Below are 17288 nucleotides of genomic sequence, written 5' to 3' on the forward strand. Positions count from 1 at the left end.
CCATTCTAAAAAAATTGCACATTTTTGAAAATATTTGAGGTCACGCGTTTTAGACAAGCGTTAGAATGCATTAAAGATCATAAAATATTAAAAAAAAAAAAATATTTATCAAAATATCACAAAACTTTTTAATTCACATCCAAAACACTGAATTCGTTCACACCTTAAGAAGTGATGCAAATTCAGTACAACGGCTGTTGATATGGTGGATATCCGTTCTATGACAAGCCCATGTTAAATTCATCGCTTCTGCGCAAATTTTGCATCACTTCCGGATCCAAAAAGAACATTTTCGCTACTTTTTGGCGACCACTCAAAAAGCAATCACTTCTGTAACATATACACATTTTTCTTCAAGCATAACTATTTACAGATTTTTTTAAGTGCTATATGAAAAATTAAAAACACACACACTCAAAAAAAAAAGTTTACTTGGATCCAAAGATTTTGACCTTCCTTTAAGGATTTTGGTATTGATTCCGAGCCATAGATGCCGCTTCTTTAAAATAAAGTCATTTTTTAGCGGCCTATCTGGCTTTAAATCTAGGACCAATAAAATTAAAATTAGCATACAGATCTCATTTATCAAATTTTCATTCTCTTTTCACGGTTTATTAATAAAGGTACCCGCGTACAAACAAATGTCAGTTTAAAAATCTAAATTATAACGGATACTTCAAAGTAAAAAACGTTTTCTTAATTTCAAAAAAAAAAAAAAAAAAAAAAAAAAAAACGTTAAACCAAAGACGCTAAATCCTCAAAATATGTCTTAGCCTATATTTGAAGCGTTTTTATCTTAAAACTAAAGTTTCAATATTTCAATTAATTTAAGGACAATTTCTTTAAATCAAAAATGGGTTTCTTGACTTTAAGTAAAATTAGCCTTATTTCAAAGACATGCGACTTTAACGGAGGGACGCAAATTTGTGTCCTAAATTTAATGAAAAAAAAATTGAAGCAAAGATTATAAACTTTATTTTAATTAAAATTTCATTATTATAAGGAAATGTGTCCTTAATATTTTGTAAATTTCGCATACTAAAATTTAGGTTGCGAAATCTTTAATATCACGTTCAGTGCACACACATAAAATTTAGAAAAGGGCATAAAATCTTAAATCGAAATTGTGTGTCGAAAAATACTGTTTATACCCTTCACCACTACTGTGGTACAGGGTATAATAAGTTTGTACATTTGTATGTTACGCCAAGAAGGAAAAGTCTGAGACCCATCGTTTAGTATACCGATCATCTTAGAATTAAATTCTGAGTCGATTTAGCCATGTCCGTCTGTCTGTTTGTCCGTCCGTCTGTTCATGTATTTTTGTGTGCAAAGTACAGGTCGCAGTTTATTTCATTATTATAAAGAAATTTGTCCTTAATATTTTGTAAATTTCGCATCCTAAAATTTAGGTTGCGAAATCTTTAATATCACGTAAATATTTTTTTTAGTGCACGCACACATAAAATTTAGAAAAGTGCATAAAATCTTAAATCGAAATTATGTGTGTCGAAAAATGCTGTTTATACCCTTCACCACTACTGTGGTACAGGGTATAATAAGTTTGCGCATTTGTATGTAACGCCAAGAAGGAAAAGTGTGAGACCCATCGTTTAGTATACCGATCGTCTTAGAATTAAATTCTGAGTCAATTTAGCGATATCCGTCTGTCTGTCTGTCCGTCCGTCTGTTCATGTATTTTTGTGTGCAAAGTACAAAGATCGTCCTCAAATTTGACATAGGGTCGTTTTTTGGAACAAAGACAATCGCTATTGATTTTGGAAAAAATCAGTTCAGATTTGGATATAGCTGTCATAAAAAATTATCCCCGATCTGGTCATAATTGGCATGTTTATCAACCGATGTTCTTCAAATTCGGTACATCCGAATATTTTATGAGTCTCGAAAAACGTGCAAAATATCAGCCAAATCGATTCAGATTTCGATATAGCTACCATATATACATTTCGTCCGATTTAGACTCATATGACAACAGGGCCAAAGTTTACTACCGATTTTTGTGAAATTTTGCACAGAGAGCAGAATTGACATTCTACCAATGCTTGGTAAATTTGATTGAAATCGGTTCAGATTTAGATATAGCTCCCATATATATCCTTCGTCCGATTTGCTCTTATATGGCCTCAAAAGCAAGAGTTTTGCCCTGACTTGCTTCAAATTTTGCACGAGAGGTAGGTTTAACGGCGTCGTTATGTGTGGCAAATTTGGTTAAAATCGGTTCAGATTTAGATATAGCTCCCATATATATCTTTCGCCCGATTTACACTCATATGACCACGGGGGCCAAAGTTATACTCCCATTTACGTGAAATTTTGCAGAGATAGCAGAATTATTATTCTAACCAGGGCTGTGGAGCCAGAGTCGGAGTCTTGGAGTCGGAGTCTGAAGATTTTGCTGGAGTCGGAGTCGGAGTCGTAAAAATTTTGCTCTACTCCGACTCCGGCTAAACCAAATTTTTTAAAACACTTCACATTTTTGTAACTAAGCAAGTTTTTACGCAAATTAGTTTCCATTGCGTTATTCATTCGATCAATGTACAGCATGATTGTAAATGAAAATCAACTTCCAATTACGGCTATCTTTTTATGTTTCCTAGAATGTTCGACTAGCAGATGGGCTGTATCGATCCATTTTAGTGCCCATATCAATTTATTTGAAATATTTCGAACAATCGAAATTATTTTTTGTTTGTTTTATTTTAAGGCCATATATATATATGTGGAATATTGACAGAAAATTTTTTCATAGTTGTTTTTATATAAAATTTTGTCAAAATGTTATTTCTATAAAAAGTTTTGTCAAAATTTTATTTCTATAGCAAATTTTGTCAAAATTTTATTTCTATAAAAAATTTAGTCAAAATTTTAAAAAATTTTGCAAAATTTTGTTTGTTACACAAACATTTTTTCAAAATTTTATTTCTATTGATAATTTTATTTCTATAAAAATTTAAGTCAAAATTTTATTTCTATAGGAAAATTTTCCAAAATTTTATAGTAATAGATATTTGTATTAGAAAATTTAAGTCAACATTTTATTTCTATAGAAAATTTTGCCAAAATTTTATAGTAATAGATTTTTTTATTAGAAAATTTGGTCAACATTTTATTTCCATAGAAAATTTTGTCAAAATTTTATTTCTATAGAATATTTAGTCAAAATTTTGTTTCTGTAGAATATTTTGCAGAATTTTATTTACTACACAAAAATTTTTCTAAAATTGTATTTTTATTGATAATTTTTCCAACATTTTATTTCTATAAGAACAAATTGTCAAATTTTATTTCTATAGCAAATTTTCTCAAAATTTTTTTCTTACTGATGCTCACTGCTATAGAAAATGTATTCAACATTTTATTACTATAGAAATATTTTTTTCTATATAAAATTTAGTCAAAATTTTATTTCTATAGAAAATTTAGTCAAAATTTTGTTTCTATAGAATATTTTGCAAACTTTTATTTCTATAGAAAATTTTGTTTGCTACGCAATGTTTTTTTTTTAAATTGTATTTCTATTGATAATTTTTTCAAACTTTTATTTCTATAAAAAATTTTGCCAAATTTTATTTCTATATATTTGGTCAAAATTTGATTTCTATAGAAAATTTTGCCAAAATTGTATATTCTATAGAAAATTTAGTCAAAATTGTATTTACTAGACACAAATTTTTCCAAAATTGTATGCTCACTGATACTATTTAATTTAAATTTTAAGTACATAGATTTTGTAGAAGTATATACAATTTTGTCTAAATCAATTCAGATTCAAATTCATGCATACGGGAATATAAATCTCTATATAGCTCGCAACAAATTTAAAGGATTTGAGATGGTATCAGTAATTTTGGTCCACAAATACATATACTGTTGGTATCTTCTCATATTATGAGGGGTATTTATATCATAATTTTATTTATTAAACATTGCCCTAAATTTGAAATATAGAGTTCAATTGGCATCTAATGTGCAATTAAGACCTTTTTTTGCACACATAAATAAATACGATATTTTATAGCGATCCACTTACGGTACCCCCACAATAGAACTACAAATTAGTGGTATTAAAATTAGATTTAGTTATATTACCCGGAGTCGACTCCGGAGTCGGAGTCGAGCTGATGAAAAATGCTGGAGTCGAAGTCGAGCAAAATTGGCTCGACTCCACAGCCCTGATTCTAACTATGCATGTCAAATTTAGTCAAAATCGGTTTATATTTACATATAGCTCCCATATATACGTACACCAGAGTTGGGGAAATATGGTAGAATGTTTCATATTTTTGACCCATTTTCAATGGGATTTTCCTCCAATTGACTGGAGAGAATATATTTAATATGATACTTAAGTGTGTCAAGTTTGTTCTCATTTTGTTCAGATTTAGATAAAGCCTCCATATATTCGTTTTTCCGGTTTATACAAATATGGCCAAAATTCCCACAATTTACACAAAATTCTGTGAGGAATTCCCCATATCTTAGTCATATCCTACACACTGTAAAGCCAACATTTCCATAGAACGGTAGAGTTTTAAATAAGGCTCCAAGTCGCCCGTCCCAGACTGGAAGTTTTATTGCTACAAAAAATGTAGGTTGCTGATTAAACTGTTATGATTGCTTATCGACTTACATATTTTGTATATAAATAAATATTTGGGGTGTAATATTCAAATAAATTACATTGATATTTATTTGTATTCTAACACAATAATACATTTTGCTGCAAGCAAAGAAATATTTAGATAATGTAATAAACTAATTGGGGCACAAATATACTTATTAAACAAATATACTTACTAAAAGAGATTTAAAATCCACTTTTTATAGATTTCGAGCCTAATGTGTATGAGGTATAAATTTGAAATTAAAGTAACTACACCCTCAAAAAAAAATCGCTTCTTTAAAATATGTTCCAAACATATTTTGCAGGAAGCACATATATTATTGGATACTGCCGAAACATTAATATGTTTGTTTTATGTGAACATATTATATGTTTGGAAGCATTTTGAGCCCAAAAATTTTTCCCAAAGACGATTGTGCTCATTGCCTAACATACTCGTAATTTTCACTTCCACGAAATATTTTAGTTCTTGGCACCTTTTTCTGTAATACAAATAATGTTGAAATTATTCACTTTTATAAATTTTTTAAATTTGACCTTTCGCCTGGACGGAGAATCGAACCGAGGACCATACAGTTTGTAAGCCAACACACTATCCACTAGGCTACAGTCGACTCCGCTTTACTGAAACGTTAAAAATGCAGCCATTTAATTTCAGTTATCCGAAGTTTTTGCTAAAGCGGACTACGGATAACTGAATAAAACTTCCAGTAATGCGAACTTCGGATAACTGAAAAAGTTTCAGTAAAGCGGACTCCGTATAACTGGAAAAAAATCCACTCAATTTCAGTTAACCGAACTTATGACCAATGCTATGTACATAAAATAATAAAAACAAGGTGTTTGATTCCGTGTGTGTGCCATCTACAATTTTACCTTTCAGTTGATTTTATTTACAGAGTGATTTAAACTGTTTTGAAAGTGCCATCTTCACTTGAAATAAAGCGTTCTCAATACGGAGAAGAAAATGTACTTTTTTTGTAAAAAAAAAAAAAAAATAAATGCAACATATATATGGCAATTGCATACATTTTATGCTTATTTAGTATTTGTCAGTTATTTACATCCGAAATTTTATAAATTGAAAATATACCTTCACACAAAATGAAATGATTAGAAACCACAAAGAAAAAACATTCGAACACAGGTAAATGGGATTTTTTTTCAACTGGCACAGAGAAAGAGTTGCAAAAATCAAACTGATCTTTGATTGCTTCATTCTCTGACACCCGCAATCTATTCAGGTTGATTTCGTTATTCGTATGTTGTTAGATAAAAAAACCTACTATAGCACATTACCAGCCTGTTGCACATTTGCTGCACTTACTCTAGTCATTCACATTACACTTCCAAAATCCACTTTAACTAGATTTCAACTGTCATTTGTCATATAAAACCCTCTATTATATATAAAATATTGTAAAGAAAATTTCCAGGGAATTCCCACACTTCAAGCGAGAGCGAAAAAATAGCAAATTCCCGGGAATTCCCGGGATCCCATACGCGGAAAACCCCCTAATTATAGATCAAACTGAAGAAGTTTGCCGGTGTAACAAAACACGAAACATACGTCAGTTTTTTAAACCACTGTTGCCAAAGAGATATTAGCTAAAAACTCACCTTTTATTTAAAAACAAAAAACATTTATTTGAAACTCAAATCTCCCTCTGCTAAGTAACTAAGCCCAAAAAATGCTTATGTCACATGTGTTTGCATATTGTTGTGTGAGGGGGTGTGTCTCGTGACTTCTTCTCCTACCGACGAATTATATGGCATGTCCAGCATTAAAAACCTTGTGTTTACTATATGTATTTCACATACTTCAATATCAAAAAGAAATTTGAAATTGAGAAAATTAAGTTGCATTTATCATACATATCGGTATTGTTTCCTCTTCATCATGGATCTTACCAAGTTTCGAGTCACTGTCTGTCTATAACTATCCCTAATGCCAAAAACACATCTATGTATGTTATAATTGATGATAATCAATATCAATTGACGCAATATTTAAAGCTATTTAAATGTGCTAAATGTTCGTTAGTATACAATAGCTTGTTGAAACGGCATGATGGGGGAAGACCATAAATGGAATATACCTCTCTTATTATTTTTACTCAGCTTGACGGCAGCCACAAACTTGAAAAATCGGATATAAATATTTAGACAAACAAACGAACCCAGAAATGTATACCCCTTATCTGCGTGAACTACATCACAGATGGATACAGTGGAGTACAAAATTATTGTTATACATTCGATTCGATTTATTTAAGCTTATTATACCCACCACCATAGAATGGTGACGGGGGTATAATAAGTTTGTCATTCCGTTTGTAACGCATCGAAATATCGATTTCCGACTATATAAAGTATATATATATTCTTGATCAGGGAGAAATTCTAAGACGATATAACGATGTCCGTCTGTCCGTCTGTCTGTCTGTCTGTCTGTTGTAATCACGCTACAGACTTCAATAATGAAGCAATCGTGCTGAAATTTTGCACAAGCTCGTCTTTTGTCTGCAGGCAGGTCAAGTTCGAAGATGGGCTATATCGGTCCAGGTTTTGATATAGTCCCCATATAAACCGACCTCCCGATTTGGGGTCTTTGGCTTATAGAAATCGTAATTTTTATCCAATTTGCCTGAAATTTGAAATCTGGAGGTATTTTATGACCATAAAGAGATGTGCCAAAAATGGTGAGTATCGGTCCACGTTTTGGTATAGCCCCCATATAGACCGATCTCCCGATTTTACTTCTTGGGCTTATAGAAACCGCAGTTTTTATTCAATTTACCTGAAATTTGAAATCTAGAGGTATTGTAGCACCACAAATACGTGTGCCAAAAATTGTGAGTATCGGTCCATATTTTGGTATAGCCTCCATATAGACCGACCTCCCGATTTGGGGTCTTGGGCTTATAGAAACCGTAGTTTTTATTCAATTTACCTGAAATTGGAAATCTAGAGGTATTGTAGGACCACAAATACGTGTGCCAAAAATTGTGAGTATCGGTCCATATTTTGGGATAGCCCCCATATAGACCGATCTCCCGATTTGGGGTCTTGGGAAACCGTAGTTTTTATCCAATTTGTCTGAAATTGGAAATCTAGAGGTATTTTAGGACCATAAAGAGGTGTGCCGAAAATGGTGAGTATCGATCCATATTTTGGTATAGCCCCCATATAGACCGATTTCCCAATTTTACTTCTTGGGCTTCTAGAATCCGAAGTTTTTATCCTATTTGCCTGAAATTGGAAATCTAGAGGTATTTTCGGGTCACAAAGAGGTGTGCCGAAAATGGTGCGTATCGGTCCATATTTTAGTATAGCCCCCATAAGAACGATCTCCCGATTTAACTCCTTGGGTTTCTAGAAACCGTAGTTTTTATCTGATATGCCTGAAATTGTAAATATTCTGGTATTTTAGGCTCACAAAAACGTGTATCGGATTAAGTTTTTATCGGTCCATTTGGTAATGCCTCCATATAGACCGACTTCACTTCTTGAGGGTGTAGAAGGCGCACTGATCATGAAAATTGTTTGAAACTCAATGTAAAATTTCCAGATTTTACTTCTACAGATTTAAGATTTCAAATCAAGACGTTATTTTATAATTTTCTTGCACACTTACAAGAGATGTTAATGATTCCTCTAAACCTCAAACAAAAATGGTTCTTATAAATCCAGAATCTGATATAGTCCTCATAGGTGAAATCTTTAAATTTATCTTCGGGTTGTGTCCTCAAGTCCTCAAGCCCTCCTGAAATTTCAAAGGAAACCCTAATATTTGGTTCATGGTGGTGGGTATTTAAGATTCGGCCCGGCCGAACTTACTGCTGTATATACTTGTTTTTGTTTATGTTTTGGGAGGGATGAATTTTAATACAAGAACATAGCTTTCAAATACACAATTTTTTTCAGATTCAACCACGAAATTAATTGATCCAATTATTTTTTTAATTGAAATGTCTTCAATCACAAACAAACTCTTTCTGGGAATCACAATTGGCATTTTCAATTCATATTTGTCTGATACTGTGAAATAATAGCCCCCACTTCATCATCTATGTATTTTATTATCAATATAATTGTTCAGTAGTTGGGAAATTGATGTAACACGGCATGTATATACAAATATTGGATTGAAAAGAATGTCTTAAACAAACTAGCGATAAAGTGCTGTTCTATATATATGCCAAATGGGTTTGCTTAACCATTTTCATAAAACAACTTGTTTATGGACAATTTAATTGGTCTGGACTATTTGGGATAACACAATTGTAAGATATCGTAAATATCAAATACAGAAGAAGCAGTGAACTTTTCCATGCACTACACAAAAAAATGATTGAATTCGGGCGAAAAAGGCGGGTACATAGAAAAAAGTCTGTCTGATTCAATATTCGTAATCCAATTAATTTTGTAAATGAAAGTTCTTCGATCACGAAAGTTATAGTGAATTAATTAGAAATAAAAAATAGGCTTGATTAATTAGAAATGAATTGATAATTTTTTTAAGTTAAATATTTAATTGATTTTGGTTTATTGTATTATTATTTATTTATGTGTAAATTATTTTTACTTTAGATTAAATAAAGTTTGTAATAATATAATTGTAAGATATCGTAAATATCAAATACAGAAGAAGCAGTGAACTTTTCCATGCACTACACAAAAAGATGATTGAATTCGGGCGAAAAAGGCGGGTACATAGAGAAACGTCTGTCTGATTCAATATTCGCAATCCAGTTAATTTTGTAAATGAAATTTCTTCGATCACGAAAATTATAGTGAATTAAATAGAAATAAAAAATAGACTTGATTAATTAAAAATTGATAATTTTTTTAAGTTAAATATTTAAGCCATGCATTGACTAAACTACAAATGTAGCTTAACCAACAGAGGAAAAGTATGCTTGTCAAATTTATTTGGGCAAAGCCCTATAGACTGCAAGATGGTTGGATGTACAGCTGTTTCGGAATTACCACATTCCTCATCAGCATCCTCTACTTGCAGCAAAACTATCAACCAATTATCAGAATAAATTCGGGTAATTCACTCAACCCAAATGAACTACACTTGAACCTCCCGAAAAAGGGTTTGATAGTCGGCTACTGCCTAAACAAATTTGCCAGCATATCTCTTTTCCTTTGCTTCTCTTAGAGGCTCCGCAAACCAAATCTGAGCGTCGGTTTATATGGGGGCTATACGTAAAAGTGGTCCGATATGAGCCATTTGCAATACCATCCGACCTACATTCATAACAACTACTTGTTCAAAGTTTCAAGTCGATAGCTTGTTTCGTTCGGAAGTTATCGTGATTTCAACAAACGGACGGACGGATGGACATGCTTAGATCGACTCAGAATTTCACCACGACCCAAGTCTTAGAGTGTTACAAACGGAATGACAAAGCTAATATACTCCCCATCCTATGGTGGAGGGTATAAAAACTTCAAACCAAAGATGAAGAATCTTTAAATCCATATCTTTTTCTACACCCATAAAAAAAAATCGCTTCTGTAACATATACCCCAAACACATTTTGCTTCAAGCATATATATTTTCAGGATTGGTCCAAACAAAATATTGGTTGTATTATTCAAACATATTTTGTTTCACCTTAGGGCATACACGGGTAGTAAAAAATTTTAATGAAATTTCCTTTGTGTGGATATATTTTTAAGGCGCCAATTGATTACTTCCATTAATTTACTTGCAGCACACTCTCTAGGTCTCTCTTTCTAAACACATATATGTTTATAGACTATTTCCAAATTAATATATGTTTGCATCTAAGCATATTATATTTTCAAACATTTTATGTCCCAAACATAATATGTTCTAACATATTAATACATATGTCCCAAACATGTTATGCTAGTTTATGAACATTATATGCTTGCACTTAAAAATATTGTGTTAAAAAATTTAAGTTCCAAACATATAAGTTTTACACCCAAACATATGAAAAACAGTCTTTTTCGTCCGTGTATATTTGGAGCATTTTAGGAAAATTGTTCCTTAGTTCAAAAACACGCGACTTAAACAGAGGGACGCAAATTTCCAAGATTCGTGTCCTCAATTTAAAATTTTGTCAAAATTTTATTTCTATAGAAAATTAACAAATTTTTATATAATTTGCAAAAATATTAAGAGCTAAACCGTTAAAAGCATTTACAACTTCTTCTTCATTAAGTTCTAGTTTTCAAAAATAAAAAAAACTCACTCTAAATTCTCTAAGAGCGTAGATATTGAATTTTTATAGATATTGAATTTATAGAAAATGTTGTCCAAAAAAATTCTCAAAATTATTATTATTTCTATAGAAATTTTTGTCAAAATTTCATTGCTATAGAAAATTTTATCAAAATTTTATTTCTATACACCCTCAAAAAAAATCGCTTCTTTAACATATGTTCCAAACATATTTTGCAGGAAGCACATATATTATTGCATACTGCCGAAACATTAATATGTTTGTTTTATGTGAACATATTATATGTTTGGAAGCATTTTGAGCCAAAAATATTATATGCTTGGAAGAATTTTTCCCAAACACGATTGTGCTCATTCCCTAACATACTCGTAATTTTCACTTCCACGAAATTTTTTAGTTATTGGCACCTTTCTCTGTAATACAAATAATGTTGAAGAAATTATTCACTTTTATAAATTTTTTTAAATTTTACCTTTCGCCTGCACGGAGAATCGAACCGAGGACCATACAGTTTGTAAGCCAACACACTATCCACTGGGCTACGTAGCTGTTATAGTCACCAGTAGATAATTATCGTTTTAAGTTACATTTATATAGCATAGTTTGCAGCGCCCACGAGCCCATGCAAACATAACATTATTTAACAGAAACATACATTTGTTTGCCACGTGGAGCAGTGGTTAGCATGTCTGCCTTGCATGCAAAGGGTCGTGGGTTCAATCCCTGCTCCGACCGAACATTTTTTTTTTTTTTTTTTTAATTTACACATTTATATTTATACTATATTAATTTTTTTAAATGAAACATCGAAATGTGCGTTATTAAAGATTTATAGTCAGTAACAGTGCTTGATATAAACGAAATTGAATGATTTTTGGATAAAATATTATTTTTTATTGCAAAAATAACAATCTTGTAATAAAAAACTGTTTTCGTACAAAACTTTAAAATTTGGAAGGAATTCAAAAACTAACAAAAGAAGAACGTGGAGTCGAGTATAAACATACATACATAATTTTATAATATAAACATAAATTTATTTAGGAGTGAACAGTTTTTTACTAGCATTTAACACCATCGATCTAAAATTCCTTTTATTTTTCTTTAATAATTCATTTTAAAGAAAATAAACTTTTTAAATTGTTTTAGCTGTAAAAGTCGAACTTAATGCCCGCTTTTATATTTGATGGTGTCCGTCAACTCCTCGTGGACTACTTTTTAATAAAGAGAAACTAAACTTTGTTTTTTTACATTTTACTGTGTAATTTTTCACTATTTCCTCCTTATTTCATTTTACCGTCCCAACTCTAAAAAGAGTATAGTGCCCTTTCGTTATTTTTATGAAGACCCCTGATTTCTTTCAACGAACCAAGAAAAAAATAATGCCAAAATGATAAACAAAACACATGTCCACACATACATAAAATGCTGCTCTCAAGGCGAAAACATAAGCTGTTTGTTTTTCAAATGTCTATTCTCTTGGTTCAGAATGTATATTCTCTTTATTCAAATTAAATAATATTTAGACTTAAACATATCAAATTTTTGGCCTTATCATAAAACAGTTTTCCGAAACAACATACAAGCGGTTTCACAGAAATTGTTCTCTTTTGACTCTTTTGCTGTGTTATATTGATATCTTTCGTCAACTCTCCCGGTTTCCATCTCTATTTCTCTCTATACTCTCTCTGTCGCTTTGAATAAAATATCACAACATATGTATGTTTAGTTGAAATTTGTAAATTTATATATGTTTGTATTCACACATATGATTTTTATGAAACATTCATGCCCCAAACATAATATATTCTAACATATTAACATAGATGTCCCAAACATTTAGTGTTAGTTTAGGAAAATTACATGTTCGCACTTAAATATATTGTGGTTTAAAATCGTGCCCGAAACACGTTTTGTTTATATCGGAACATATGAAAAACATATTTTTCTAACAGTGTAGAAAATTTTGTCAAAATTTCATTGCTATAGAAAATTTTATCAAAATTTTATTTCTATAGAAAATTTTGTCAAAATTTTAATTCTATAGAAAATTTTGTCAAAATTTTATTTCTATAGAAAATTTTTTCAAAATTTTATTTCTATAGAAAATTTTGTCAAAATTTTATTTCTATAGAAAATTTTGTCAACATTTTATTTCTATAGAAAATTTTGTCAAAATTTTGATAGAAAATTTTTTCAATAATTGATTTTGTCAATAATGGAAAAATTCGAATAGTAAGCGTTAGAATAGAATATTTTCTTTATTTATATAATTAAATAAATTTATTTTTAGTGTTATATGGGTCTGATTCTAACATTGTTATCGTCCTCATCATCATCATCATGGTTATTGTTGCCACCAATCGTCATCAATGTCATAAGCATTTTATTATTCGAAACCCGGCTTATTTTGAATCATTTTGTTGTTCTAATAAAACAATTAAGATGATTGAAGAAATGTCTAATGCCAATTAGGAAGAAACATGATGGTAGACATCGTATTCGAGAAACATATGTTCATACATATGTTTGTCGGCTGTATGTATGTATATGAAAACATTGATTTGAGAGCGTTATCTTGCCTTAGATAACAAATGAATCATATTTACTGGAAACGAAATATTGTAATTGGCATAAAAATACAAAAATATTTCACAAAATAGCCTTCATCGTATACAATATGATTGCAATTGGATACGAAATATTTTTTATTTCGCATTTCTTCAAAGTTTTTCCTTGTCGAAAAATCGATAAACTTTGCAATGAAGTCTTTTTACCCTTATAATTAAGCGATATTCGACTTAAAACTAGGTATCTTTACATGAAAGAAAAATTTGTTTGACTACACAGAAAAAAAGTAAACGGTTTATAGCAAGAATGAACTACGTCGTGCGAAAATAGAACTAAATTATACTCCACATTTTGAGATTTCCACAAAGCATTGTTAAAACCAGGTGTACTTTTTAACTACGTTTAATTAATTTTTTCTTAATTTAGAAAAAAATATAATTAAACGTAAAGAACAAAATCATTAGCGCCAAATCATGACCATTTTAACCATACTGTAGTTCATGCTTACTGTTTGTTCATATTGAACTTCTGTGTACGGTCATTGAACTTTATACCCACGTTTAGTCCATAAAATGTTTGAGACATACTTAAAAAAAGGAAAACTTCATTGGCTGTGAAAAATTTAGAAAAAAATAATAAAATTTAACTACAAACAAATATTTTTTTTTGCAATAAAAATAAGTTAAATTTAGCTTTAGTTTAACTATGGATTTTTTTTTCGGTGTAAGGTCAAGGTTTAAAATTAATGAAATTGTTTTTATTGTTGACATTTTGTATGTTGACTACAAAGCAAAAAAATCCTTCAAAAAGAGGACATTTTTTCATCACTTTATGTTAAATATTGTTTTAAATTTCATTAAAATTGAGCCAACGAAATTTTTTCATTGATGTAATAATACAATGAAAATATTCGCTAATAGTACGAAACTTTCGCTGTATTAACGAATTTGTTTCATTGGCTCACCTTGTATGACACATTTCGTTAACATACGAGTAACGAAACTTTTTCTATTAGTTTAGCTTATTTTTTCGGGTCTGAAGCTGCCGATAACACATGTTTAAAGGGCTTTGATAACATAGCACATGAAGAAACAAGCTGAATAAATGAATAACCCGAGTAAAAATTGAGAGATCCAATTTGATATGAATTATATCTATTTACTATGGAAATAGATCTGATGAGATCTCAAAATTGGCCCAGATCTAATCTCTTAATTATAATTATATCTATACCTATATTGTTCTGGTGTTAGATCTCAGTCTACAGGGAATTACACATAATTATATCTGATTCTATATCATCATATCTGGGTGTATCTGCCTAGATATGAAGTGGCCAATTTTGAGATCTAATAATATCTAACTAGACCCACCAATTTTTATACGGGAAATTAAAATTTGGTTCCTAGAATCATGTACGCAAAACTCAAATATAAAAGAGAATTGTGTATTAAATACATCCTTACTTCAATTCTCCGCTTCTTTGGTTCGAAATCAATGCCAAAATCATTAGTGTAAATACAAAATCTATGGAACCGGCATGGCACATTCGACTTTCATAACTTAAAACAGAAATATAACAGGTTGGCTGATAAGTCCCCGGTCTAACAAAGAAAAACACATTTTTTTGTCAAAATTCGTTTTTATTATTCAACACAGTTCCCTTTAAGAGCGATACAACGATTATAACGACCTTCCAATTTTCTGATACCATTTTGGTAGTACTTCTTCGGTCTCAGTTTTCAGCGATCACCTCTTCGTTGCAGCCAAATTTTTTTCCCTGCGAGCATCCTTTTGAGGTCTGAGAACAAGGAAAAGTCGCTGGGGGCCAGATCTGGAGAATACGGTGGGTGGGGAAGCAATTAGAAGCTCAATTCATGAATTTTTGCCATCGTTCTCAATGACTTGTGGCACGGTGCGTTGTCTTAGTGGAACAACACTTCTTTCTTCTTCATATGGGGCCGTTTTGCCGCGATTTCGACCTTCAAACGCTCCAATAACGCCATATAATAGTCACTGTTGATGGTTTTTCCCTTCTCAAGATAATCGATAAAAATTATTCCATGCGCATCCAAAAAACCAGAGACCATTACTTTGCCAGCGAACTTTTGAGTCTTTCCACGCTTCGGAGACGGTTCACCGGTCGCTGTCCACTCAGCCGACTGTCGATTGGACTCAGGAGTGTAGTGATGTAGCCACGTTTCATCCATTGTCACATATCGACGGAAAAACTAGGGTGTATTACGAGTTAACGGCTGCAAACACCGCTCAGAATCAGTTGTTGTTTTTGGTCAAATGTTAGCTCGCGCGGCACCCATTTTGCACAGAGCTTCCGCATATCTAAATATTGATGATTGATATGACCAACACGTTCCTTTGTTGTCTTTAAGGCCTTTGCTATCTCGATCAACTTCATTTTACGGTCATTCAAAATCATTTTGTGGATTTTTTCGATGTTTTCGTCGGTAACCACCTCTTTCGGGCGTCCACTGCGTTCACCGTCCTCCGTGCTCATTTCACCACGCCTGAATTTTGCATACCAATCAATTATTGTTGATTTCCCCGGGGCTGAGTCCGGAAACTCATTATTAAGCCAAGTTTTTGCTTCCACCGTATTTTTCCCCTTCAGAAAACAGTATTTTATCAAAACACGAAATTCCTTTTTTTCCATTTTTTTCACAATAACAAAAGTTGATTCACAAAAGACGCTCTATCTCACAAACTAATAGACTTACAGACGTCAAATTTTGACACGAATCATTTGAAGTTTGGTACTAAAGGGTGATTTGTTAAGAGCTTGATAACTTTTTTTAAAAAAAAAACGCATAAAATTTGCAAAATCTCATCGGTTCTTTATTTGAAACGTTAGATTGGTCCATGACATTTACTTTTTGAAGATAATTTCATTTAAATGTTGACCGCGGCTGCGTCTTAGGTGGTCCATTCGGAAAGTCCAATTTTGGGCAACTTTTTCGAGCATTTCGGCCGGAATAGCCCGAATTTCTTCGGAAATGTTGTCTTCCAAAGCTGGAATAGTTGCTGGCTTATTTCTGTAGACTTTAGACTTGACGTAGCCCCACAAAAAATAGTCTAAAGGCGTCAAATCGCATGATCTTGGTGGCCAACTTACCGGTCCATTTCTTGAGATGAATTGTTCTCCGAAGTTTTCCCTCAAAATGGCCATAGAATCGCGAACTGTGTGGCATGTAGCGCCATCTTGTTGAAACCACATGTCAACCAAGTTCAGTTCTTCCATTTTTGGCAACAAAAAGTTTGTTAGCATCGAACGATAGCGATCGCCATTCACCGTAACGTTGCGTCCAACAGCATCTTTGAAAAAATACGGTCCAATGATTCCACCAGCGTACAAACCACACCAAACAGTGCATTTTTCGGGATGCATGGGCAGTTCTTGAACGGCTTCTGGTTGCTCTTCACTCCAAATGCGGCAATTTTGCTTTTTTACGTAGCCATTCAACCAGAAATGAGCCTCATCGCTGAACAAAATTTGTCGATAAAAAAGCGGATTTTCTGCCAACTTTTCTAGGGCCCATTCACTGAAAATTCGACGTTGTGGCTCGTTAGTAAGTCTATTCATGATGAAATGTCAAAGCATACTGAGCATCTTTCTCTTTGACACCATGTCTGAAATCCCACGTGATCTGTCAAATACTAATGCATGAAAATCCTAACCTCAAAAGAATCACCCTTTATATAAAAATAATATGCATTTAATACTAGCGACGCCATATATGTGTCAGACCTTATCAGCCAACCTGTTTCATATTTTTTTTTGGCTGGCAATAGCTTAAGTTGTGCTCATATATTTTCTGCTTACTACATTG

At 31.9% G+C, this 17288-nt stretch overlaps 1 protein-coding gene across 2 annotated transcripts in view; it reads left to right on the forward strand.

Annotated features, from left to right (window-relative positions):
• The window catches only part of Usp10 (ubiquitin specific protease 10), a 209240-nt gene that overhangs the window by 176294 nt on the left and 15658 nt on the right, over positions 1-17288 (forward strand). The window lies entirely within an intron of this gene.

This window comes from Haematobia irritans, chromosome 4, assembly GCF_050003625.1.
Source record: "Haematobia irritans isolate KBUSLIRL chromosome 4, ASM5000362v1, whole genome shotgun sequence".
NCBI lineage: Eukaryota > Metazoa > Arthropoda > Insecta > Diptera > Muscidae > Haematobia > Haematobia irritans.